Below are 24,793 nucleotides of genomic sequence, written 5' to 3'. Positions count from 1 at the left end.
GAGAGAGAGGATGGAAGGTGAAATGGCAAGGAGAAAGTGGACATACCACTTATTTTCAACCTCCAGAGATGTTTCCACCTTACCTATTACTTAGGACTCTCTCTCTCTCTCTCCAACCGGTTGGTTAGCCGAAGTGATGGGCCCATGTTAACTACCAAATGAAGAATCTATGGCTATGATTGGTGGACTGATTTTTAATGGGCTCCATCAAAGGGATCATAATTAATCAAAGTGATCAAGAGTTAACAGTTAGCGTTGTGATGATCGTCATTTATCAAGGGCTTGATCAGTGAGGATGGATGGAGAGAGACACAACAACAATCACTAATGAATTTTTTGGTCATAAACAATAACTACTGCCTTCTTCGTTTTCTTAATCATATAAAGACAGAATGAAAGCAAGTGACGAGATTAATTAATAAAATAAATAAGAAGAGTGAAAGTCAGACAACCAGCAAATTGATTTCATGTTTTGCTTTAATCTCTGTTGATTTTTTATTATTATCAACCTGACACGGTTTGATGCGATCGAATTAAGGTGGGTGAATAGAAAGTGAAAGTGAAAGTGATGGTTCAACGTACGAACTTCTGCTATATAAAATGAGCCTGAGTTTTAGGGAAATGCAATTATGCATATATAAATGTATAAACACAAACACACACACATATAAATATATATATTCCATCGATCCTTTGTGTGACTGTCATACTAATCTTGCTCAGACAGAATAAAGTTACAGAAAAGCTGTGTTGGATAAGATGGTAAAAACCATTAGCTATTTATCTCAGAAAGTGAATTGAATTAATGATATGTTTGGTTGGAATTGGTGACTCGAAATTAGAATTGAAGAAAATTTAGTTAAAATTTGGATAGAATTGATGCTTTGAAATTGAAATGGAAAAAAAATTAGTTCATTCAAGAATCATGCAGCCGAAAATAGCAGAATACTTTTATGCTACTGTTGAAGCAAATAAAGCTCAAAACGGTCTAAGTAAGAACAGAAAACATAAATCACACATGCACCATATAATAACACAAAATTTTATTTTGGTTTGATTTATAACTTATGTCCGTAAAGAGATTTTTTTTTTTTTTTTTTTTTTTTTTTTTTTTTTTTTTGGGTATGGTAAGCCAGTTTTATATATATACACACACACACTCTTATGACAACAACAAATGGATCTTTCTTTTGCATGCAGGTTGCAGTTGATCAGAGCTGTGTTGTTCTCCACACAAATGTACAGGAGATCAAAAGTTATCCTACCAAAGAGCATTATCACTGGAATGGACAGCATCTTCAAAGCTTTCTTCTAGTTTGGTCTATCTCTTAAGAAGACTGGAGCTTAAGTTAATTGGGAAACTTGCTGTCTTCCAAAAAGAGCTGGTGGTCTTGGCCTCCCCAACCTATCATCATAGAATGAAGTTCTATCATGAAACACTTTTGGCATATCATCAACACTAAGGAAATGTTTTGGGTCCAGTGGATCAATATATACTTACCTCCTAAAAGGAAAAGAATTTGGGAGGTTAAAATGTTGGGTTTAAGTAATAAATAACACCTAGAAATCAAAATTAATTTGAGAAGTTTTTGATACAATACCTGATTACAAGATTAAACTTTAGATACTTTTGAGAATTCCTTAGTGCCCATTGAGAGATCTGAAAAATTAGAGCGTTTTACCCCCTTCTGAAAGTTGTCGATACGATAAGATTGAATAAGGGTTTTAAAACCCTTGTATATAACAACAACAGGGGGGGGGACGGCTTCTCTACAAACAAGCATATCTAAGTCTCCCTTCCTATCATGGAAACTTAGATATTAGTTGTTAGAATTAAATCACACCAAATAAGTTGGAAAACCATAATCCAACGGTATAAAACTATACTCCCAATTAGACCACCAAATTGGAAAGTACAACCTAATCCATCAAGTATCAATAATCACATTGCAATCCTATTTTAGAAAACGTAGTGCACAGGACCATAAAATAATTTTTATTATTTAAATATATATATATAAATTCCAACAATCTCCCACTTGGTCCATGCACTCTAAGTTTTATAAAATGACATTATAGATTGCAACACACTTTATAAAAATCGAGTGGCCACTCATTTTTATTTAGAAAATGCAATTATCGAAATTGATGGATTGAAACTTTAGAACACTCTCCTCTATAAATTTCCTCAATAGTGGATCATGAATGTTTAAACAAGTAATATATTAGTCTAAACAGTTCCATGGTCTCAAAACTGATTCCATCTAGGATTCAAGCAAATATAGTGGTTTTTACTGTATTTCATGATATGTGCAAAATGCATATAGTCTAAACGCACGCCTCACTATCCGTCCCGCTTCATACCATCGCGGTATGTCACCTGAATATATTACAACAAACCGTCAACATTCTGTTCAGTGTGAGGATTTACCGATATGGAGCCAATCCCATATCTAGCCCAAGTTATCCTTATGGAGTGTGAAATACTCCCACAGCCAAACTTTAATATTAATGTTTGGATTTACCAATATGGTGTCAATCTCACATCTAGTCCAAACAACCTCATGAGTGAAATACCACTCCCAGACGAATCTTATATTTGGATTTACCAATATGGTGTCAATCTCATATCTAGCCCAAACAACTGTATAAGTGAAATATCACTCTTAGATAACCTTTAATAATTATTTTAGACTTACCGATGTGCTGTCAATCTCACATCTAACCCAAACAACCTCATGAGTGAAATACCACTCCCAGGCAAACATAATAGCACGTGCATAAACCATATATATTAAGATATTAATAATGATGCATCATAACTTTATTTTGGATGTAAATAACTGTCACCATAAGGTGTAAACTGGAGGAAATCATAACATAATAACTCTCGAACACCTATCCGAACCACGTGCTCTTTAAATACTTTATTATCTTCGGCCGAAGACTTTAGTAAGAGGATTAAACCTTAACTATATAGGAAAATCTTAATAACACTTAAACCTTAACCTTCTCACACTTGAAAATGTACTTTATGTTAATGGGTTTACTACACTTGGTCGCCCTTTAAATTATTTCCATACACTTAATTAATATAAGCCTTTAGAGAAAGTCTAAGTATTCGAGTAGCGCGATCTCTATGGATCCAAATGCCAAGGACATACTTTGCATACCCATATCCTTCATGTCAAAACTTTTCATAAAATTCTTAATATCATGTATCACATGAATGTCAATGCTACCTTGACATAAAACTCTAGAAGATCTCCTAAGCTAAACTGGCTTAGGAACTAGATTGGAAACTGAAAGAAAGGTCTGCAAAGGAGAAATAACTGAAAGAGTGGGAATATGAACTTTAACTGAAACCATTAAAGAAAGTGGAATGAAGCCTGGAATAAATAGAATAGATGCTGAAAATACTTTTCTGCAAAAAAAAAAAAAAAAAAAAAAAAAAAAAAAAAAAAAAAAAAACAAACTACAATATCTTAAACTCCCACTAGATTCACCACTCTCATTAAATATGCATGACATATTCCAATAATCTCCATAAGTCTACAGGAAAGTAAAATCTTGAATCCTTTAATCTTTCAAGATACCCAATAAAATAATCATTGACAGTGCTAGTATCAAGCTCCTTGATATCTGCATTATATAACTCTATCTCTATAAGACATCTCCTCACTTTATCTTTTCTGTAACTTTATTTTGCGCAAGAGAACGAGGAATGGTGTACTGTGGCACAATGCCCTACTTTTAAAGTATGTACTGAAAGTACTATGATTTACACCCTCATTACCATTCTCCCAATAAAACTTACCACCTTAGTCGGATCTTAAAACCATAATCACTATACCCAATTACTTTCAACTTTAGTCTGGTATATTTTACACACATCAAGTGCTTCGAACTTCTGATGAATTAAGTACACAATCATACCTTGAGAACCCATCAATGAAGATAATGAAATATCTTTAACGCAAATGAGCTACAATAAGAAATGGACCACAAAATTCGGTATAAATATAGTCTAAAAGACCAAATGACCGACTAGCTTCAAAATTGCGTTTCTCTGCATCTATCATTTGATACAACCAACACATAAAATTTGTGGTCCAATAATCTCATCCTTGACCAAGCGTTCAAGTCTCTTTTGAGACATTCCCCAATATTTTATGCATAACATAGATGAATCCTCTTTAACCAAAACACGATTTTATTCGAACTGTATCGAGTCAATAGAAAAACAAGAAACAAGTAGGATCATACCTGAATCTATCCACCATGTCTATACCTATACTTTTATCAAGTTAGGCTCAAATATTAACCTGACAATTTTCTTTCGAACTTTGTTTTCCTTTTTCACCACAATAGCCTTTTTCTTTTGATGTCCTTTTATTTCTATAGAACCAACATTTATAATTCCATGATCAATGTCTTTTCACGTATTGTTATGCCTTTCTTTATTCTTTTTAGCCTTATACACTTTCTTGTCGCCTAGTTTCTTCTTGAAACTATTCTTGATCACTACAAGAAAAAAGGTCTTTTACGAGTGCCCAAACACCTCGTGAAAACGCAAATGCCTTCCTCGTCTATTATGCCCTTGTAAATGCTCTTAGCTTTTTACGAGGACTAGCAGAGCTCGTAAAATAGTAAAGTACGAGATATCAGGCTTCTCGTTAATAACTAATTCACGAAGAATAACTGACCTCGTCAATAATTAATTTACGATGTAAGAAGCCTCTCATTAATAATTAATTTACGGTATAATTAACCTCTTGTTAATAATGAATTTACGGTGTAATTAGCCTCTCGTTAATAATTAATTTACAATGTAACTAGCCTCTCGTTAATAGATGCTGCAAACCGTAAAAAACTTTTCTACGAGAAGATTCTCTCTTTGTAAATAATGTAAAGACTTTTATTCAAGGATCATGAAGACCCCGTAAATAACATATTTATTTATATTTAATAAAAGCGCATTCAATTAATGCTATCCAATCATTCACATATAACCTATATATTGATCATAATTTTAAGTAAACAATACTTCATAAAGCTAACTCTTCCCACTTGATACCTGTTGGCCTAAAGATTTTTTCTAAAGGTCAATCTTATGTTTTGATAATTACATACCATTAATGATGTTTAAGAACTAATATTTTCATTAAGTGATGTATAGATGATTAATATCCAATCCTCAATGATAAGCTAAAAGATCAATTCAAGCATTTCAAGTACTCAAGCTATGGATTCAAAGAAGCTTCAACGTTGCAAGAAATCAAAGAAAATCTCGAGCTTCAAATATCACTCAAGCATTTCAAAGGAAGAAAGCAAGTCTTCATCAAGCCTAATCAATCATGTTCAAGAAATGAAGAAAAAGGTAGATAGAATGGTGAGAGCTTTAGACTTAATGTTAAAATTTATTTGAATATATTTTGAAGCTCAAGATTTTAGGTTTATGCATACTCATTCTAAATTCAGTTTTTAAAATACCTAAAATCTATTCTTGAACCTTATATATATGCAAGCTACAAATCAATAGGAAGTGCACAGGACTCGGTTAATTTTACTTTTAGTCTTGCACAGTATTGGAGCCGGGACTCGGTTAATTTTATTTTTAGTCTTGCACAGTATTGGAGCCAGCTCCACTCAAGGTAGAGCCTACTCTCTTCACTCCAGTAGCTTAAATTGGCTCGTAGAACAATTTTTTCTTAGAAAGAGCCGCCTCCCAAATATTGGAACCTGCTCTACTAATATTGGAGCCTCCTCTACTTAATATTGGAGCCTCCTCTACTCAATATTGGAGCCTCCTCCACTTTTACAAACAGCCGGCTCCTTTGAGAGATCTGAAATTCTAACGGCAATTTCTGCATTTAATTCCTCCAACCACTTCTAACAGATATATTGAGTTACGGATTTCTTTAAATACAGAGGGCTTCTCTGCTAAACCAATTACACCATTTGAAAGAACATTCAATAAGAGTATTCAAGAGCATTCAATAGCCATAAATTCTTTCTCTGAGCTTTCATTCATCAATCTCTACATTCTCTCATCCTAGAACTTGAGCTTCATTAATATTCTTATTAACTCTAGTTGTGAGCTTACATTTGTACATCTATTGAGAGAGATTCAATCTTGTATTTCATTTACAAACTTTGCTACAATCTTGTAAGGGTTGATGTGACCCAAAAGAAGCCTAGGAGAAAGGTGTTCTCCTAGCAAGGAAGAAGAAGCAAGGTTTTGCTTCAAATTGAAGGTTTGCTCTCCACCATTAAGGAGAAGCTCTAGTGAATTTGGGAAGTCTCAAGGGGGAACTTGAGTCGAGGAGTAGGAGTTTCCGAACCTCACTAAATCGCCGAGTTATAGTTTGCAATCTCTCATCTCTATCTCTCTTATACTTGTGCCATATACTGCTTGAATGTTTCAATTCCTCTGTACTTAACAGTTCGTTAGATTTAATATTTTATAAATTGCAAAAATTGGCCATTGACTCTATTCACCCCCCCCCCCCCTCTAGAGTCAATTAGTGACTAACAATTGGTATCAGAGCCTAATCTCTAGAAAAAGATTTAACCATCTTAGAGAACGACCATGGCCAATACAAATTTTCATCAAGAAGGTCAATCTAATAGTAAACCTCCTTGGTTTGATGGAAATGACTATAACTATTGGAAGATCAAAATGAGAGCATTCCTAAGAGGTGTTGATATAGATTTCAGGAAAGCCACAGAAAAAGGAGACCATGTTCCAACCAAAATAGTAAATGGTGAAACTGTTCCAACACCTGATATTGAATGGACCCTCAATGACCGTAGGCTTGTACAATGTAATGTCAAGGCTATCACTAATCTCTATTGTGCCTTAAACAAAGACGAATTCAATAGAATTTCGGATTGCGAGACGGCCAAAGAAATTTGGGATAAACTTGAAGTTACCTATGTAGGGACTAGTCATGTTAAAGAATCCAAAATGAATATGCTTGTCCATAAATATGAACTTTTCACCATGAGCAACAGAGAAACTATTAGTGAAATGTATTCTCGTTTTACTAACATTGTGAATCCTTTGAAGGCTCTTGGAAGATCATATACATCATCCGACAATGTGAGAAAAATTCTTAGGTCTTTGCCTAAAAATTGGGAAGCCAAGAAGACCGCCATCCAAGAGGCCAAAGATCTCAATACACTCCCCATAGATGAACTCATTGGTTCATTAATGGCCTATGAGTTAGAGATAAATGATAGAGATGAAGACAAAGAAGCTCAAAAGAAGGATATAACTCTTCAAGCTACTAACTAAGAAGTCACAATTGATAAAGCTTCCAATGATGAAGAAGAAGAAGAAGAAGTTGCTCTCATTTCCAAGACCATGAGAAGAGTCCTTCAAATGAAAAAGTTCCAAAAGAGTAACAACTTCAAAAAAAAATGGTTCATCAAGTGAGTAAGGAAAAAGAGAAGCACCTACATGTTTTCATTGTGGAAAACCGGGGCATTTCAAATCCGATTGCTATGCCTACAAAAATGAAAAGGAAAGGAAAAAGAAAGGCAAAGCCATGCGAGCTACATGGGAAAATGATGATTCAAATGGATCCGAAAGTGACGATAAACTCAATGAATTGGTCAATCTTTGTCTCATGGCCGATGAAGATGAGGTAAATTCTAATCATGACTCATTTGATTTAGAAATTTCATATGATGATTTAGTTGATACACATAACTATTTGCTAGATGTTTTTAAAGAATTACATGATGAATTAGGCAAAATGGTTCAAAAGTGTGCTAGCCTTAGAAGAGAAAAGCTTATCATCTCTCAAAACCTTAAAAAATCTCAACTTGAAAATGAAACTTTGAAAAAAGAAAAAGAATTCGCTAAAGAGGCGGCCTCAATTGAGTTAATTTCTGAAAATGAATCATTGAAAGTCATTATTGAGGATCAAGTTGAAACCTTAGCCAAATTTACAAAAGGTAGAGAGAATTTAGGCATCATTCTTGGAAAGCAACGAAATGCTTATGCTAAGGATGGGCTTGGATTTGATCCTCACAACAAAGACTCTTGTTTATTGAAAAAGAGAAAACCCTTGAACAATTACTTTGTTAAAAATTTCTCCTTTAGTCCAACATGCAATTATTGTAAAAAGGTAGGACACAAGATCAATCACTGTCCTATTAGACCATGTAGGACAAAAGAAGTTTGGGTTGTTAAAGGGACTTATGTGCTTCTTCCTAACTCTTATGGACCCAAAAGAATGTGGGTACCAAAAGAAGATTACTCAAATTCATTTTGTAGGTTTGCGTAAAGTCTTCATATTCATCCAAGGACAAATGGTTCCTTGATAGTGGATACTCAAGACATATGACGGGAGATCAATCAAAATTTCTCTCCATCAAACCTCACAAAGGAGGAAATGTTACATTCGGCGATAATTCAAAAGGTAAGGTTATTGGCATTGGAACTATTGGTATATCCTCTTCCTTATCTATTGATGACGTTTTACTTGTTAAAGGCTTGAAACACAACTTATTTAGTATTAGCCAACTATGTGATAAAGGATATGATGTTTTATTTAAATCGGATAAATGCATTGTCAAAAAGAATAATAATGAAGTTTTTCATGCTCTAAGAAATGGTAATGTGTACACTTTGTTTTTGTGTGAATTACATGATCAAGATGTCAAGTGCCTTGTATCCTCAAATGAAAATTGTTGGTTGTGGCATAGAAGGCTAGGTCATGCTAGTATGGATTTGATTTCAAAACTATCTAGAAATGAATTAGTCAAAGGCCTCCCAAAAACTAATTTTTCTAAAGATAAAACTTGTAGCGCATGCCAAATAGGCAAGCAAATCAAGACGTTATTTAAAAGGAAAAAGGACATAACAACTACAAGACCTCTTGAATGAATTCATATGGACTTATTCGGTCTAGAAAGAATTGCTAGTCTTGGTGGAAAACTCTATGCATTTGTTATTGTTAATGATTACTCTAGATTCTCTTGGGTATTTTTCCTTACACACAAAAATGAGGCTCATGAAACCTTTGCTAAATTTTGTAAGAGAGTCGAGAACGAGAAAGAGTGTAAGATTAAGTCCATTAGAAGTGATAGAGGAAGAGAGTTTGATAACCAAGATGTAAAAAGATTTTGTGATGAAAATGGATACAATCATAATCTTTCGGCTCCTAGAACTCCTCAACAAAATTGAGTTGTTGAAAGGAAAAATAGGTCTCTCCAAGAAATGACTAGGACTATGTTAAATGAACATATATCTCCTAGAACTCTTTGGGCCGAAGCCGTTATACCTCATGATATGTCATAAACAGGGTCATCATTAGAAAACTTCTTAATAAAACTCCTTATGAAATTTGGAATAATACTTTAAAGTTTTTGGGTGTAAATGCTTCGTGTTGAATGACAAAGATAGTCTAGGAAAATTTGAACCTAAATCGGATGAAGGTATTTTTCTAGGATATTCATCTCGTAGTAAAGCATTTAGAGTGTTCAACAAAAGAACACTAGTGGTTGTGGAATCCATACATGTTGTATTTGATGAATCACCATTACCCCCTCTTAGGTGCTCATTGGATGATAATGAAGATGTGATTGAGATTGAAAAGAACATTGAAAATCTTGATTTAAATGGTTCGTCTATTGAAGATCACTCCAAAGATGTTCCAAAAGATAGTCACTCTCATGAAGATACTCTTCCTAAGGCTTGGAAGCAAATGTCTAATCATCCAATAAATCAAATTATTGACGATCCATCTAAAGGAGTAAGCACTAGATCTCAAATAAATAATGTTTGCAACTATGTAGCTTTTGTTTCCCAACTTGAACCAAAAAATATTCTTGAAGCCGAAAATGATGAATCTTGGCTCTTGGCCATGCAAGAAGAACTTAATCAATTTGAAAGAAATGAAGTTTGGCATTTGGTTCCAAGACCTAAAGATAAACTGTCATTGGCACAAAGTGGGTGTTTAGAAATAAAAAGGATGAATCGGGAACAATTGTGAGAAATAAGGCAAGACTTGTTGCTCAAAGTTATAATCAAGAAGAAGGAATTGATTATGAGGAAACCTTTGCCCCCGTAGCTCGACTTGAAGCTATAAGAATGCTCCTTGCATTTGCATTTCATAAAAACTTCAAGTTATATCAAATGGATGTAAAAAGTGCTTTCTTAAATGGCTTCATTGAAGAAGAAGTGTATGTTGAACAACCACCTGGCTTTGAAAGCTATAATTGTCCAAACCATGTTTTCAAATTGACAAAAGCATTGTATGGTTTGAAACAAGCTCCAAGAGCTTGGTATGAAAGACTTAGTGGTTTTCTGCTTGCTAAAGGGTTCAGTCGAGAAAAAATTGACAATACTCTTTTCACTAAAACCATAGATTGCAACTTGTTGGTCATTCAAATTTATGTTGATGATATTATCTTTGGATCAACCAATAGTGTACTATGTGAAAAGTTTGCCTCTAGTATGCAAAATGAATTTGAAATGAGCATGATGGGTGAACTAACCTTCTTCCTAGGGTTGCAAATCAAACAAACACTTGATGGCATTTTTGTTTGCCAATCTAAGTATGTTAAAGATTTGTTAAAGAAATTTGGCTTGGAGGAAGTCAAACATGCCAATACTCCAATGAGCTCATCTTTGAAACTTAACAAAGATGAAAAGGGCACCAATGTAGATATTAAAAAATACAGAGGTATGATTGGGAGTCTCTTATATTTAACCGCAAGTAGACCGGATATCATGTTTAGTGTATGCTTATGTGCTCGTTTTCAATCCTGTCCTAAAGAATCTCATCTATGTGCCGTTAAACGGATCTTTCGTTATTTAAGCTATACTACATTCTTGAGACTTTGGTATCCTAGACATACATCATTTGATCTTGTTGGTTACTCGGATGCTGATTTTGGAGGATGCAAAGTTGATAGAAAAAGTACTAGCGGGACTTGTCACTTCATTGGACAATCATTAGTATCTTGGTCTTGCAAGAAACAAAATTCCGTAGCTCTATCAACGGCGGAAGCCGAGTATATTGCAGCCGGTAGTTGTTGTGCTCAAACAATTTACATTACGCAACAACTTGAAGATTTTGGTCTATACTTTGATCACATTCCTATTATGTGTGATAATACAAGTGCAATATGCATTTCTAAAAATCCTATTCAGCATTCAAGAACAAAGCATATTGAAATAAGGTACCATTTTCTTAGGGATCATGTTTCTAAGGGCGACATTGAACTTATATTTATAAATACGGAAAAACAATTGGGTGATATTTTCACTAAACCACTCTAAGAGGATAGATTTTGTCTGCTTAGAAGAGAAATTGGAATGATCACAGAGCAGAATGTCATGCAGTGAAGTAGCAGCAGCAGAGCCGGCTCTATCAAAATAAAAGCCGCCTCTATAGAGAATGAGAGCCGAATCAACTCACACAAAAGCCGGCTCCCCAACCTGCATACAAAATACTCAAAACTTCATGCTCTCGGCATCTCAAGAGCCAGCTCAACAAAACGGTAGAGCCGTCTCTAGAAATAGGAAGAGCCGCCTCTAGAAATAGGTAGAGCCGGCTCTTATACTGCCTTCAAGCATCAGCTCTCGGGATCTCACAAAAGCTCAAAAGAACCGGCTCCAAAACTACTTGAGCCGGCTCCAAAAAATTTAAGAGCCGGCTTCAAAACTACTTGAGCCGGCTCCAAAAACAGATAAGAGCCGGCTCCACAAACAATTGAGCCGGCTCCAATCCTGTATCCTCTCTTTTATTCTCAGCTGTAAGCAATTTGGGCATAAGAGTTGCCTTCCAAAGAGCTTGTTCCATGGACGCACCATTCTTCAAGTAATATCCTTCATGCGCTGGATCCTTCATCTCCAAGAGCACTGAAGGTTGTTATTTGCATTCTTCATTCTCGGCACTTCACTATTGGGCATAACAAAACTGCCTCTAGAAAGTATTTCGGCTACTGCCTCCTGAGAATATTTCAGCTAGGAAACTCCTTCATTTTCATTGGGGATCTTCACATGTAAGTTTCCTTCATCAAATTCTCTTCAAATTTCTTATGTTCTAGCCTTTTAGATAAATCTTTAGTAATTAATTTCTTTTAAATCCTCACTTTTAATCCTTCGTCCATGAAACCCTTGAAAACACTGTATCCATTTCACTCTCACAAATAATTTATTTGCTTATTCACTCTCTCAAATTTTTTTAAAACTTGAATTTGTTGATGCAGTTTTACTATAATGACTAAACAAAAAGAATTAATTTATTTAGAACTATATTTCATGAAACCAAGTTTGTAATTCTATCCAAATGGAAGCATCCGAACCATATGCTTTTATGTTGAACTGTGAAATTTTTTTTTTTTTTTTGTTCTTGGAAGGTTACATCACCTCCTATAATTCCATTTTGGGTTTCTATTTCTAGAACTAATTTTTATCATTTCCAAATCCATTGACCTTGTTGTTCAACAATCGTCTCAAGGGGTTTCAAGTATGCATTCTTTTTGCTCTCAAAATTATGACTGGATGGGCAAATTAATCTAGGCTTTTTCATTGGTTCAATTTATTTTCAAATTGACTCTAAATATTCAGTCAAATTAATTTGGTTTTGGAATTCTTATTGTGTTTTCATTAGGTTTCTACTCTGAGTATCCATGGCTTCATCCTCACGTAAAAAGAATCCTCCTCGTGGCCAAACTAGGAATACTCAACTTACCCATGATCATGAATCCGGCCCTAGTGAACCAAATCCTCCTCCAAGACCCATTCAAATCTCTGCAACAATGTTGTATAGAAATCCTACATACAAGAAGTCATATGATAAAGATTTTCTTCTTAGGAAAGTGGCCAAAGAAAAAGTTCTATCACACACAATTTGTGACGACCTTAACCTCAACACCTATAAACTCTTTGATGCTATTGGCCTTGGTTCATTTGTTGGGATGAACAACAAGTATTATCCCAGACTTGTGCAATTATTCTACACCCACTTTGAGAAAATGCCTGGTGTAGAGAAATTTCAATGCTATGTGGCTGGAATGGATTTCCATCTAGATGTTAGCAGCATTGCCAGAATTTTTCATCTTATGGATGGTATTAAATTCTACTCACCCCAAAGATGGTTCAATGGGAAAGGTTTTGACAAACTAGAAGCAATTCGTCAAATGAGCTATGATTCCCGCACTACCAATACCAAAGAGGTCAAATCTAAACAATTAACCATGGAAGCTCGCTTAATCCACAAAATCATTACCTACTCCATTCTTCCTAAAACCGGCAGTCGCTCAAAAGTCTCTCACATAGAAATCTTTTTGATTTGGTGTGTCTTGAATAGAAAAGTCTTTGATTTGGCATATATCATCTTTCATCACATGTTGGCATGCAAGAATAAGAAAAAGACTCCACTCTATTATGCCATGGCTCTCACTCACATTTTCATGGATAAAAACGTTCCACTTGACAAAACTGAATCAGCCAAACTAGGCCCAAGAGATATACTCGATGCCTTCAATCTGGACTCAATGGGGCTAAAAAGGGATTCAAATGGCATGTGGTTTTATCCAAGGCAAAGAAGGTTCGAAGAGGCTAGAGCTAGAGGAGAAGAGATTGAGGATGTTGATGATGGGGATGAAAAAGATCATGAAAGTGATGACAGTGCTGAAGATGAGGAAGTTCCTGCTCCGAATTGCACCAATCGTGATCTTTTATTGGATATTCTTAAAGGCACTCGTCAAAACCAAGCCACTTTTGAAAAACAACAAACTCAACTTGACGAAATGCACATGGCAATCACTCATCTTAATGAGGATTTTACAGAATTTCGAAACAAATATGGACCTTCCTCTCCTTAGATTAGTATCCCTCCGCTTCAAACTTTTTTTTATGTGCACTTATGTGCTATATTTGCTTTGGAGAAGCATTTTTTTTTGCTATGCTTTATTTACTTATGTCATTTACTTTTGAAGTCCTTATCATAAACTATGCTTTTGTCTAACATATGGTAGTTGTGTCCTAACTATCCTTCTGTATTGACTTCTGCCATTTATAAAATGTCATATTTGCTATTTATTTGCCCTTTATAGATGAAATTTTTTTTGAGATGACAAAGGGGGAGACAGATGTGTTATGTGTTACTATGCTATGTGTCTATTCTATTGCTTTTTAATATCTTGATAGATGCATATTGATAGGGGGAGACCTCTAAAAAGGTCTGTGAAATTTAAATGCTTTCAAATTGTCTAAAATAACTGCTGTAGAATCAAGCATGATATAATTTTCAAGATATGCTTATTGATAGGGGGAGCATTCTTTCAAATGCAACTCCACTTTGTCAATAAACACATCAATGTTTTGTCATCATCAAAAAGGGGAAGATTGTTGGCCTAAGGATTTTTTCTAAAGGTCAATCTTATGTTTTGATGATTACAAACCATTAATGATATTTAAGAACTAATATTTTCATTAAGTGATGTATAGATGATTAATATCCAATCCTCAATGATAAGCTAAAAGATCAATTCAAGCATTTCAAGTACTCAAGCTATGGATTCAAAGAAGCTTCAATGTTGCAAGAAATCAAAGAAAATCTCGGGCTTCAAATATCACTCAAGCATTTCAAAGGAAGAAAGCAAGTCTCCATCAAGCCTAATCAATCACGTTCAAGAAATGAATAAAAGGGTAGATAGGATAGTGAGAACTTTAGACTTAATGTTAAAATTTATTTGAATATATTTTGAAGCTCAAGATTTTAGGTTCATGCATACTCATTCTAAATTCAGTTTTTAAAATACGTAAAATCTATTCCTGAACTTTATATATATGCAAGCTACATATCAATAGGAAGTGCACAGGACTCGGTTAATTTTATTTTTAGTCTTGCACAGTATTGGAGCCGGGACTCGGTTAATTTTATTTTTAGTCTTGCACAGTATTAGAGCCAGCTCCACTCAAGGTAGAGCTTGCTCTCTTTACTCCAATAGCTTAAATTGGTTCGTAGAACAATTTTTTCTTGGAAAGAGCTGCCTCCCAAATATTGGAGCCTGCTCTACTAATATTGGAGCCTCCTCTACTTAATATTGGAGCCTCCTCTACTCAATATTGGAGCCTCCTCCACTTTTATAAAGAGCCGGCTCCTTTGAGAGATCTGAAATTCTAACGGCAATTTCTGCATTTAATTCCTCCAACCACTTCTAACAGATATATTAAGTTACGGATTTCTTTAAATACAGAAGGCTTCTCTGCTGAACCAATTACACCACTTGAAAGAACATTCAATAAGAGTATTCAAGAGCATTCAATAGCCATAAATTCTTTCTCTGAGCTTTCATTCATCAATCTCTACATTCTCTCATCCTAAAACTTGAGCTTCATTAATATTCTTATTAACTCTAGTTGTGAGCTTACATTTGTACATCTATTGAGAGAGATTCAATCTTGTATTTCATTTACAAACTTTGCTACAACCTTGTAAGGGTTGGTGTGACCCAAAAGAAGCCTAGGAGAAAAGTGTTCTCCTAGCAAGGAAGAAGAAGCAAGGTTTTGCTTCAAATTGAAGATTTGCTCTCCACCATTAAGGAGAAGCTCTAGTGAATTTGGAAAGTCTCAAGGGGGACCTTGAGCCGAGGAGTAGGAGTTTCCGAACCTCGCTAAATCGCCGAGTCATAGTTTGCAATCTCTCATCTCTATCTCTCTTATACTTGTGCCATATACTGCTTGAATGTTTCAATTCCTCTGTGCTTAACAGTTTGTTAGATTTAATATTTTATAGATTGTAAAAATTGGCCATTGACTCTATTCACCCCCCCTCTAGAGTCAATTAGTGACTAACAATACCAATAACCAAATATACCATTAAACATATCAAAAGATAATTCAACAATTCATATACCATTAAACATATCAAAAGACAATTCATCATAGTTCAATGTGCCAAATTGCAAAAGAAAATCCATTGTCTGTCAAAAATACATTAATAAGTCAATCTTCACATTGTTCTTTAATCATCAGCAGAAGTTGACTTTCAATTTTTCAGACACTTCCTTCACCTCATTGTCCATGGTACAAACCAAGCAGTTACCTGCATCACACACACAAAAAAAAAAAAAAAAAAAAAAAAAAAAAAAAAAAAAAAAAAAAAAAAAAAAACAGGAAGAAGAAGATGAATGAGGTGAAATTAGAAAAAGAGTATGATTACTACTACAATACAATCGCTGAAATGCCTATGATCAATAAAATGAGACATAAAATATATATATATATATATATATATATATATATATATATATATATATATATTCTCAATTTCATATCTTCAAAATATGGCCGCTAACAGTCTACTAACATAGCCTCGTGCCAATGTAGTTTGTAACACACTTGAACGTATCATTATTTCAATTTCCAAAGTAAAGACATGCTCATTAATATTATTCCTTCAACAATCTTTGTTCTTTAACTACTACCAGTCCAAGTAATACCACTAACCCTTTTTTAGTTATCAAAAGGAGAGGGCCTTGTCCATATATGCTCCGTATGTGTGTGTGTTTTTGTATTTATCTTAGAGAGAGAAATTAAAATTCTCTATTGCATGTTTTGTATTTATTTACGTACCACAAATAGCCCAAAAAATTTTAAAAAGGTAAAGTATAAAGTTGTTCTCTAGTTCTAAATTTTAATGCACAAGTTATTATACTTTACCTTGTTTCAACATTTTCTGCAGAATCTAGAACCATTCTGCCATGATTATTAATTACAAAAAATTTAATTGAAAGAAATTACTATTTCTTGTTAATTCTTCATGCAGGGGCTACAGAAGGTTGCACATTTAAGTGTAACAACCACTACTTAATTATAAGAAAGGTGTCCAAAATGAAAATAAGGGAGAGACAACTACATAAAATTGTCAATTACTGATCAATATATGCTGCTCAACTAGTTATATATGCTGATCAAAATGAAGGTGCATTGGCAGTGGTATAATTTGAACGTGGCTTCAGCAAACAACAAAATTTAATGAAAACAAGCCTTCCCTTAACTTTCAATAATCACCATGCATGTTCAAGAGAGTCAAGAGACGATACAAATTAAACAAAAATATGAAAGCATGTAACATGGATTTATCATTTGTTTTTCCCCATGTGAATTACTTAGGTATATAGAGAAAGAGAGAGAGGTGTTCATATGTGAAGTGGCAATACTTTAGTTGCCTGTATTTTCTCCAGTGGGTGATCCCTGAGATTTCTGGTGTCCCATTGACAGTTTTGATTTGTTTATATGAGTGTTAATTAATTATTTTTTGCCATTAGTAAGTACACCATTTACTATATAAAAGCAAGGACACAACTCGAATGCAAAACGGAGAATATTGACACTCCAAATTCTTATTTGATGAGAAAAATTGGTTAAGAACACATCAGATGAGACAACTGATTGGACATAGTTATCATGAAAAGCCATAATAGAAAATGAAAATTGCATGTCTGTAATATTCAAAGTATAAGCAGGTAAGGCAGTGGGCATGGTGGAAAAAAAATGTCTAAACGATACAAACAAATGTCATGTCAGGGAGATATGAGCATCTATATAATAAGGAGTGCAAGTGGTGGAAGAACATAATAGAACATACTTGATCCGTATCTTCTTCAAAGTCAAGAGATTCGTGTTTGAATGGTGTATGATTTCGTTAAGATTCCGAGAACAATTCTGCCCTGAAAAGTTTGCAGTGGCACAATAGGCAATGCATCATAATTTGAACAGAGAGATGCAAGTACACTTACATGTGAATCCAACATAAAGAAAACCATGTGTAGTACTGTAGTCTTATCCATGTGACATGTCTATATTGTGGATAAATATTTGATGACAATATAAAAGGGCAAGCGACAAGTTGATGAATGGCGAAACAATTACACAGTAAAGAGGTAACCTACCAGCCACAATTTACAAATATGAATTATTAAATCTGTGTTAAAATTCAAGGAATTATGTAAATGTGTGATTGGCTCTAGTTCGAAGGGAGCTAATAAATTGGATGATTACCATAAATGTCATTGCAGACTCACCCTTGTCGATCAAAATTACCCATGGCTTACGAGAAATATGTGCACTATACATGATAGATTCACACAGCTTCCAGAAATAAGTAAAAGTTTATCAATGGTGGTGTGAACATAAAATCTATACAAGTATCTATAACTGATTAAATATGTACACACCCCTTCTGCTTCCTTTAACCTTGGTGACATGTAATTAATATCAATCATGTGGACCAATAAAAGCTCGATCAATGAAAATTCTATCCATCAAATTAAATGCCACAATACTACAGTACAGTCAAGGTTCAATAAATTTTTTCTTCAAGCTAGCAAATCCAGTGACCAACCGATAAAAATATTTTTATCTATTCAGGCCATTTGTTGATAATTTTTTAAAACTAATTTGCCACATTTTTTAAAACTTTTAAGAAGTTTATTGTGGATTTGATAACACCTAAATATGTCCAAACTCCACTAAAGAGAAACATTAGACACCATTCCCTAATTATACCAAAAAGATTAGAAACTTAAATACCATATTGTTTCAGCAAGAAATCAGTAAACAATACCATATACCTCATCTATATCAAGGCCAAGCCCTTTTGAGACAACAATTATGGCCATGGTGGTGTCATGTGGAATTGAACAGACCCCCTCTAGGGATCAAAATGAAACCTTCGTGCAGAAGCAGAAACTCTCCTACATGACCATAGTTTTGTCCAAACTATTGATTCAATTTTTTATTTTTGTTAGGAAAAAAAAATAAATAAATAAATAAAAGAATGGATAAAAATCATTTGATTCAATTACCCTTGTACAAATAAATAAGAGCAATATTAAAACTTCTAATTGTTGAAAATATTCATGTTTCTTGCTACAGATAAAGCCATATGGGTCAAACAATCAACTTTTAAAATGAAATTTCTAATGCTAGTAAAGATATTTTCAAGTAACCATCACCATATGATACTTTCTTATTTGTGTCTTCCATTAGATATTGACATGGAACTGCATTTAAATATAGAAGCATTTGAAGTTAGATAGAAAGAATTAAACAATTTTCAGATCTTAGAACTGGTTCGACTAGAATTACTTTACTTTCTAGATCTTCATTTAAATTGAAAAAAAAAAACACTACACATTTTCACTTTTTATTTCTACAGCTTAAATGTCCATTTTATGATAAAATAAATTTTTTACCATGACTCTCTTGCTGTCATAGTTTAAACAATATCAAGATTAACAATAAAAAAATTAAAAATCAATTATGCCAACCAATCTTTTGTAATTGAACATTATTTTTTATGTTTTTTTTTTGGTGAGTGAAGTAACAAATGGGTATAATAGTGATACGAGGTTGCCAAAGGATTAAAACTAATAGACATACTATGTAATGCAGGAATATCACTGATGAATGCATTAACATCTATGAATATAACTAGAGAATGGGGCATGGGAAATAAACAAAGTATAAGAATCAAACAATTAAAGCAAAAGAGCTAGAAATAAAAAATTCAGAACTAATTTTCTATTTGCGCAACACAACTATCAGCTTAGATAGAAAAAAATTCCCTGTTCTACAACTTAGAGCTTGGCCATGTAGAGTAGCAGAATGCCCATAATGAGTTTTCATTGGAAATTGCCTGAAAATTATTTTGTGATTAAGTAATTTGTTTAGATTTTACTGTTAGTCTAATGTAGCTCAACTCCCTCTTAGCCCCATTTCAGCCTATTTGATAAATTCAACCATCAGTCAAGTAGGTCACATCAATAGTAGTTCATGGTTTGCATGGCAGAAACTATGAGATTAATTAAAAGGTGATACATGCAACACAATTACATGGTCGAGTATCTCTTATTCATTAAATATATATATATATATATATATATATACTGGCAATTATGTGTTGGATTTCTCCCATAGATATTGTCAATAGAGTCAACTTATTAACAAAAATAAAATGAGACATCAAATTTGTCCTTATGATTTCATTCTAACTTAATTTTTCAACTAAATTAAGTATATTATACAATTCCAGATGAACTAGGGAAAAGGATAAAATTACACTTCCCATTTTACAATGTCTAGAGATACGAGTATTCCATGTACAAGCATTTGCCTATTTGTTAAAGGGTCTGTAGCCCCTTTACAATATTGTTAAAGGGCAAACACTAGGCCCTTTAACAATATTGTTAAAAACTTGTGAACAAGAAGAAAACAAATTCATCTCTATTGTAGTTTTGAGAGAAAGTGTGGCTCTTATGTCACATAAAAAGCTTGAGGAATGCTTTGATAACTTTGACCCGTGTCACCAATAAAATCTAGCTTAGATGATATAAGCTTCTCTTTCATTTTGAGAGATCAAGTGTTCAATGACTCTTCGTAGGGGCAAAAATATATGGAAAGTGTGTGTATTTGCATTAACTTTTAGAAAGAATTTTTTTTTTTTTTTTTTAACAAAAAACTGACTTGTGTCTCATTATCGGACCAACTGGTTTGATATCAGATATACCGTTGGGATGAGGTTTGACAAATCACATTGAACATGAAGCTCAGTGAAGGCCACAATCATGACTTTTTGCAAAATCAAACTAGAGTAATTTACATGAACTCTTAAAAAGCACATGGCATATCCTTGTCAAACACACGACGCCTTGACATTAATGTGTGATATGTATCCAAAATGTGTGGTTGGACATACACCTAACAAGCATGTTAGATAATTCAAATTTATTATACAATTATGCATAAATTCTTTTATTATCTTCATTTTCAGGCAAAAATTGAAAAGCTACATTAGAATAACAGTAGATTTTTTTGTGATTAAGTAATTTATTTTCATTCAAAATGTAGATTCATTTTCCTGCATTAAGCTATATTTATCTTTTGACTATTTACTAATTCGTGTCATCATATCTCTTTTAAAACTTGTGACAATTATTTTGTGGTTAAGTTCTTTATTCGCAAGGAAAAAAAATAATCCATATATATATAGTTTCTATGTTCACAAATTTTGATAAGACGAATTCCTAATTCCGGAGAATAGCCTCTTCATTCTTTTTGGAATTCTAACATTCCATTTCCAGGTGGCAAATCCGGTCTCACTCATATGAAGGAAGTAAAGGCTCATGATTGTCAACTATTTTTGCTCTTGTGATACACTCAATATAAAGGTTTTCCAACACCATCCAAAATAAGTCGAATAAATAAAATAGTGAATCATAATGCTGGACTAGAATCAAAAGATGATTATATATAGCACAAACAATATATATCTATATATATAGTACATAATACAAATAAAAAGAGAAACACAATCAATTAGGAAATGGAAAATAATAAAACCCAAATCCAGCCAAAAACAAACCAAATTCAGCCAACACAATTTACCAAAAAACCAGAGAAAAAAAAATAAATAATAAAAAATAAAAAACCATGCGTTAATCCTAAAAATGTCTCAGAAAGAGAGATTGAAAAAAGCCCTAAAAATGTTAGAGAAAGAGAGATTGAAGAAACCCCTAAAATTTTTGAGAAAGAGAGATTGAAAAAAGCCCTAAAAATGTTAGAGAAAGAGGGATTGCATATTACCTGAAGAATTAATGTGCGTTCAGATCCTTAGAGGGTAGAGAGAGAGTTGAAGATATAGCTCTGCCTTGGTCTGGGTCGGAATAGTTTGAGATGGTTTCTCTCTCAACTCTCTGACTTCAACCTCGCAGAAATGAAGGAAGAAAGAAACTGATTAGAGCCTTGGTCTGGGTCGAATTTGTCAGCCAATAGGGAAATTTGAGTAGGAACCTTTGGGTTGAGTAGAAACTAAGTGTAGACTACTCCGTTGAAGCTCAATTTCTCCGATGGGTATGGTGGGTTCAGAAGCTGTTGCTGTGAAAAAGAGACAAAGGCCTTTGGTAATGGGGACTGGTTGCGCTGGAGAGCAAATACAGATAAAAGCCGCTAGGGTTCGTCTAAATGAAAAGGGAATTTTTTTTTTTTTTTCCACGCGGGCTTTGACTGATTATCAACTTTGGCGCGGGAGTTAGAATTTCTGTGGGCGGGAAAATGAGGCGCTTATTTCAAGTGATATTTTACCCTATTTTATCTCGTGAAACTGTGTGGGAAAGGTGAAATTTTAGCCTCCTTCGTTAACGAGGCATTTACATGCCGTTAAAATTGACTTTCATTAACGAGGCACTTACACCATGTTAAAATTAACCTTCATTAACGAGACGCTTACACCCTGTTAAAGTTGACATTCATTAACGAGGCACTTATATCCCGTTAAAGTTGACAACTGCCTCGTTAATATATGTATATATTAACGAGCACCTTCAACAACCCGTGAAAGCAATATTTTACGAGGATTCTATTCCTGACCCCGTAAAAGCGTGTAACAACTACAAGGAACTCCTTCTGAACCTCGTCAAATGCAGTTTTTACGGGGCAAAATAAATAAGCCTCGTAAATATTAGTCGTAAAAACACACTTTTCTTGTAGTGGATGTCACGGCAAAATGAGCTGACTCAGTTTTAACACCTTTGAGTCATTCCCCTTCAATCACATAAAGTGCTAACATCTGATTAATGCCACATTTAACTTCTTGTGAATTATAATTCACCTTGAAAAGCTGAAAAAACCTAAGCAGAGAATATATCACCATGTGGACTAATAACTTATCATCAAATATGATTCCCTACTACCTCAGATTATTAACCAGCTTGCACATATTAAAGATGTACTCCCTCACTGAACCATTGCTATCATATTTGACTAACAAAACCATGTTAGATAATAGTATCGTAGTTGCTTCTTAATGCCCATTAACTTTTTCTTGATTAAATCAAGAAGCTCCTTGGCAGTATCAAACCAGAATACCACCCTGAATAGTATAACCGATAGAAGCATAAATTAACCTAATGGCATGGTAGTACCTTTAGTCCTCTTAAAATGCAACAATTTGTCTACCTAAGAAGACTCCACACTGGGCATATGGGTTTCTTCCTAAAAAAAAAACAGACTCATAGTCTAAGAAACCCAATATAATATCAAAACCTGTCTTCTAGACAATATAATTTTAACCATTCAATGGTTTAATCCCTATGAGCTATCTTTAAATTGCGGAAGCGTCTGTGACCTAAATGAATGTTATATTGAATAACACCACGTAAACAACATATAAAATAATATGTCACAGCTTTAGGGATTATTATTTTAATTCGTGCTTGGAGTTTTAAGTCGAATTTCTCAAGGTGTTTTACTATGTGCAAAAACCATTCACCATGTGAGAACAAATAAAATACCATCTAAAAATCACCTTTTGGCAGAATTTTAGATTTTTACTTTACCCCCAAACCTGCAATAAAATCACACATAAACCTATTTGATTATACTTGAATTATTACTAAACACTTCCACTACCTTTTGGCAAGAGGGTTATTTAGTTATAATTTAAGCATTCTCAAATATTCTACTCACTTATCCCACACTAAGACATTGATCACCTTTTGACAGAACAAATGTCCTCATGTAGGTAAGTGTACCGTGAGACCTCAATAAGACCAATGTCTTAAAATTTCAAAAAATAATAACCTCCGTGAGCGTGTCACCTTTTGGCAGGCATCACCCACTTTGGCTACCATATTTGAAACGAGCACTTTACAGGTCTTCCTAAACCTCAAGGAATAACCTAAACTGCAAAAGTTCCATTTATTTAAGTTCAACAATTTCTTTATAATGCACATAAACTAAACCCAAATATTATGGAACACTTGATTAATTTCACTGTAATATAAATGACTTGAATACAAATAAAATAAAGTCTCCTCATACATCTTAAGAAATTACTGTGAATAATATAATAATAACATGCATATCAATCAAGATTTAAAAATCTCAATTATTTATACACTTTAATTAAAATAAAATAACAAAACCTTAATGCATGAATATTATATATCCGACAAACAATTTAAAGTACTTTGAATCTTTAAATCAATTAGGTTAATAATACTTACTTATGGCACGCAAGCTCCCATAAGTTTTTCAACTTAAAATTGAACAGGTATTATGAATTACTCAATAAACACTGGGCAGGGTGTGACTAAATAGCCACACAACCTCATATCACACTCAAAGGTCACTGACACATGTAATATAACATGAATTAAAATTTTCAACCTAACATCAACTAGGCAAAAACAAATCACACTTTAATACCCCACTGACCATTTATGCATTTGATGCATGTATGTATAAACACATTCAAATAAACAAGTCCACTTTAAATTCATGAAAGTAGAAATTTCATATATATATATTTTTTTTACTGTTAATCGCACTACTGAACATGCAATCTTGGAGCTATCAAAACCTTTAAGAAACATGTACACGCAAATCAAGACCTTTAATCTCATTACACTGTTTGAAGATAAATCACAAATTTTGATAATGGCCACTCAAGTAGTCAACACACAAATACCACAATGATAATAATAGATGAGTCACCAGAATATTGTGTATACATAAAATTCAAGTATCCATTCTTAGAGATAAAGTCCTCTCTAGTCATATCAAGTAGTATCCATTGACAACACATTTGCGATTTGTCATTTATAAATTGACAAATCCATTCCTAGAGATATGGTCTCACCAAGAGCAAGATGCAACACCAAATCCAGATAACTAAACCAAGGAGTAAAGCCATAAAGTGCAATAATCAGCATGATATAGTAGTCTGGGTTAGGCCAAAGTCCAACTAAGTAGATGGAA

The 24,793-nt window shown here is 33.7% G+C and overlaps 1 long non-coding RNA gene across 1 annotated transcript; it reads right to left on the bottom strand.

The window, feature by feature from the left end:
* Positions 1-15,867: 15,867 nt before the first annotated feature.
* Positions 15,868-22,167, bottom strand: LOC132285513 (uncharacterized). The gene is made up of 3 exons (XR_009472565.1): positions 21,620-22,167; positions 17,622-17,703; positions 15,868-16,076 (listed from the first exon to the last, which is right to left on the bottom strand). It is a non-coding gene; the product is annotated as an uncharacterized LOC132285513 (long non-coding RNA).
* Between the last annotated feature and the right edge of the window lie 2,626 nt (positions 22,168-24,793).

The sequence above is a fragment of the Cornus florida genome, unplaced genomic scaffold, assembly GCF_030987335.1.
Source record: "Cornus florida cultivar Cherokee Brave unplaced genomic scaffold, ASM3098733v1 CherokeeBrave_3.0.0_Hap2_Chr11, whole genome shotgun sequence".
Taxonomy (NCBI): Eukaryota; Viridiplantae; Streptophyta; class Magnoliopsida; order Cornales; family Cornaceae; genus Cornus; species Cornus florida.
Note: the sequence above shows the minus strand (reverse complement) of the source record. Positions and strands in the feature narration are given on the sequence as shown.